Source organism: Equus caballus, chromosome X, assembly GCF_041296265.1.
Source record: "Equus caballus isolate H_3958 breed thoroughbred chromosome X, TB-T2T, whole genome shotgun sequence".
NCBI lineage: Eukaryota > Metazoa > Chordata > Mammalia > Perissodactyla > Equidae > Equus > Equus caballus.
Window position 1 is genome coordinate 47,325,001 of NC_091715.1, and position 4,500 is coordinate 47,329,500.

General features: G+C 33.4%; 1 protein-coding gene across 1 annotated transcript in view; it reads left to right on the top strand.

Annotated features, from left to right (window-relative positions):
* NBDY (negative regulator of P-body association) overlaps positions 1–2,516 on the top strand; it is a 158,409-nt gene extending 155,893 nt beyond the window's left edge. The window contains exon 3 of the mRNA XM_070257096.1: positions 1,126–2,516. The gene's annotated coding sequence lies outside the window, so the exon portion shown is untranslated. The remainder of the gene's footprint in view (positions 1–1,125) is intronic.
* The last annotated feature ends 1,984 nt before the right edge of the window (positions 2,517–4,500 follow it).

Below are 4,500 nucleotides of genomic sequence, written 5' to 3' on the forward strand. Positions count from 1 at the left end.
TAGTTCTCGAAATTCTGATTCAGTCCACTGGCATAGTCTCAAAGTTATTCAAGTGATGTCATCATAGAGTATTCTCATTTGTAGCTAATTATAAATACTTTCAAAGGAGAATTAGAGTAAAACAATAACTGTGAATGACAAAAGACTTAAAATGGCCATGGTTAAAGATCTGATTAGAGTTCATTTGGTAAGGGAATTTAGTTATTTCTGCGGCATACAAAATTTTAAGATAATAATTAGATGAGAGTAGCAACAAATTTCTGTGAACTTCATATAAATTCCAAAATACCTATATTAATAACATATATCCATACGCACATAACCTAAGAAGATTTATCATCACTTCTTATGTGACAGTGCTTCCCACATAATTTAGCAGACCAATTAAACCTAAATAGTTTGACATCCCTCTTTCACAAGATGAAAGCCAAACCCTTTGAGATTTTCCAGGGGCCCTCTGAAAAATCTCAAAGGTAGTTTGAGGACAAAAAGACTCCATTTAGAATTTGATTTTGAGACGTTCCAAAAATGTCAAAGGATTGAATACTTTGTGAAATAAGATCACAGGTCACTGTGAAACACGAGTTATCCATTTGGCAAAAGTGGCAATAAACAATTTCAAATATAAATATAGAAGGTTGCATGATTCTCAAAAGAAAAAAAATTAGCTCTCTTATTATTCAGAAAACTCAATTTTCCTAAGTAACGAAAGACCTGATAAAGACAACATGAAGCACAGGAAATCGTTCTGAGAAGACAGAAAGTCTTGATTTCTCAGGCAAATTACTAAAAGATAAAGAAAAATATATTTTACAATCTCTAATTATGACTAGATCAATAATCTAAGAAAACTTTTTCATTTTTACAGAAAGAAAACCAAATTCTAGTTTTGTATCACTGTACTATTAATACTAAGGTTAATTAAAAAAAAAACCTTATAAATAAATCCATCCAATTTTCGGCAGCTTTGACCACACAAGAAAAGATTCCTTTTCCATAAAACTTCAAAAAAACATGTTTTTTAAAAAAATCCATTCAGTTTTTGGCCTACTCTTTTATTCTTTATCATTCTGGAATGACTAGTTATTCTAATTTAGAATAAAATTACTCTCTTTTTCCCTTAAGAGAAACAAGCCCCTTGGAACGGAACTGAAAGCCCGGAAATAAAACCACACATCTATGGACAGCTAATCTTTGACAGAGGAGCCAAGAACATACAACGGAGATGGGAAAGTGTCTTCAATGAAGGGTGTTGTGAAAACTGGACAGCCACATGCAAAAGAATGAAAGTAGAACATTATCTTGTACAATACACAGAAATTAACTCAAAATGGATTAAAGACTTGAATGTCAGACCTGAAACCATAAAACTCCTAGAAGAAAATATGGGCAGTAGGTTATTTGATGTTGGTCTTAGCAGCATGTTTTCAAATACGATGTCTACTTGGGCAAGGGAAACAAAAGAACAAGTTAACAAATGGGACTACATCAGACTAAATAGCTTCTGCAAAGCAAAGGAAACCATGAACAAAATGAAAAGACAACCAATCAACTGGGAGAAAATATTTGCAAATCATTTATCCAACAAGGAGTTGATCTCCAAAATATATAAAGAACTCATACAAATCAACAACAATAAAACAAGCAAACCGATCAAAACATAGGCAGAGGATATAAACAGACATTTTTCCAAAGAAGATATTCAGATGGCCAACAGACACAAGAAATGACGTCAACATCACTAAATATTAGGAAAATGCAAATCAAAACTACAATGAGATATCACCTCACACATGGCTATAATTACCAAGAAAAAAACCAACAAATCTTGGAGAGGATGTGGAGAAAAGGGAACCCTCATACACTGATGTTGGGAATGCCAACTGGTGCAGCCACTATGGAAGACAATCTGGAGATTTCTCAAAAAATTAAAAATAAGAATATGATATGATCCAACTATCCCGCTACTGGGTATTTATCCAAAGAACTTGAAATCAATGATCCAGAGACTTATGCACCTCTATGTTCATTGCAGCACTATTCACAATAGCCAAAACGTGGAAGCAACCCAAGTGCCCTTCTATGGATGAATGGATAAAGAATATGTGATATATATATACAACGGAATACTACTCAGCCATAAAAAAAGACAAAATCCTCCCATTTGCAACAACGTGGAAGGACCTTGAGGGTATGATGTTAAGTGAACTAAGCCAGAGACACAAAGATAAATACTGCATGATTTCACTCATACGTGGAAGATAATAAATACATGGATAAAGAGAACAGATTAGTGGTTACCAGAGGGTTAGGGGGTTGGGGGGTTGGCGAAAGGGGTAAAGGGGCACATATGTACAGTGACGGACAAAAATTAGACTACCGGTGGTGAGCACAATGAAGTCTACTCAGAAATTGATAAACAATAATGCACACCCGTAATTACACGATGTTATAAATCATTATGATCTCAATTAAATTACTGGAAAAAAATAAATAAAATAAAAGACAAAAATCCATTTGTTGTCTGAATAAACTCATTTTTTAAAAAAACAAAAACAAAAAAGCGCCAAAGCCCTTCATATCTTTCCTAATCGAAAGCACATCTGAATCTCTTTGCATACAGCATGTTTTTCCTTCACTCTCATTATTCCTAGTCGTTTCATTTACATATGTATTACAACTTTTAACCATTAGCAACCCTAATTTTCAGTGAAATCTAGGAAGCAGAGAATTGTGGACGGTCTGCCTCATACTATCATTCTGTTGCAAAATTATGAATACATTATTTCATAATTTTCTAGAGGCATATGTCTTTTTCATAGTAGAATTTCTCATGTGTATTAACAGACTCAAATAAATTTAGATTTTCTATACCATATAAAAATAAGAATCCAAAAGTAAGTAAACTTAAACTTATTTTAGCAATTAATGTTCCAATATTCTATCCTATTTGGGAATGATCTAGATATTCAATGAATAGCCATCATTTAACTTAATTTGTTATATTTTTAAGGTTTCAACTTACCAAAAATATTTTTGAACCATATTCAAGTACACATATTATAAAACATAATTGTTGCTGAGAAGTTCATTTGTTAACTTTTATCCCGCTTGCGTCTATTTAATTCAATTTGTCCTTAGCAATTATGCTTGAATTGATCATGAAAATTTCATGAGACATTAAACAAAGATAGCCATCATCTTAAGTCACTTTTCTTGTTGACAAATCAGGTGAGTATCCAAAAAAATTTTAACCAGAATCAAAGAACCTAAAGAGTTAAACATTTGATTCTTCTATTGCTGTCTTCCACACTTGATATTCATTAAGCAGTTAATTTTTATCGTACCTTTTGTTCTTAGATTGGATTTATAGTTTTATAGTTTTCAACATCTAGTATGGATAACATAAGCTTGTCTGACTAGTAAGCCTAGGTAGAAAAATTTTTACATCTATATTATGTTTAATGTTGACAACTCTGAATACATATCTGTTTTTATTTTATCAGCAATTTTAAAACTAACTTTGTTTACCAAAGATTATCTCAGACCATGTGAACATAATAAAAAATTTTAAAAACCACTTGAGTTACTTTCTATATTTCTGACAGTTTTAGGAAAATAATTTATATGGTGCTCATTTCTCTCTAAACAAATTTAATACAAATCCTTTAAGGGATTTTATGAATTAACTTGGCAATACCATCCAGAGAGAGAAAAATATCACAAATATGTAACATACATGAACATACAGACACATGCAAACTGAGGTCTTACAGTTTTCATTGGAAAATTTTAGTCATGAGTCAATAAAGCATAGTAATATAAAATCACTGGTTTATCTGTACTTTATATTTTTATTTAAATTGTGTTTCCAGCAAGTGAGGTAAGTTAAGGTTACCTGTTTAGTAATATTTGTGGAGGAGACTTTAAGATTTTCTTTTGCCATGATATGTAATCTTACGGAGGCTGTGGACTAAATCTTAGGAGAGTGACAGGGAAAATACTTACCAGCTGTCCGGATGTCTCCAAAGTGCATATGAGTGGAAAAAAAAATCCAGTTCTGTTTCCAAATAGCCCTTTTTCTTCTTTTCAGCCTCAGGTGGTTGCTTTCAGGGGTCACTGAATCCCTTGAGAGCTCCCAATGGGGTGGGTATGGGACCTAAAATTCAAGTGCTTTAAGGGGCTTCGAGGCCGAAGTGGAAAGGCAAAAGTATGATGGGGGTGGACAGAGGGATAGAGGAAGTAAGGATTTGAAGAGGGGCATATCAAAGGTTTCAAGGGAGTTGGAAGGAAAATTGAAGGTGAAAGGGGGGAAAGGAGGAGCAGAAACAATGGGAAACGAGAGGTCTTAGAAGAGACAGTTTGGAGAGACTAGAAGTTTCCCAAAGAAGCCAAAAAACTTCCCAGTTATCCTCAGCAAAATCATGCCAACAAGAAAGGAAAAAGAGTTCCCATTGCATATAGTCAGTAGGGGTTCAAGAACGGAGTTCCAGTCAACTG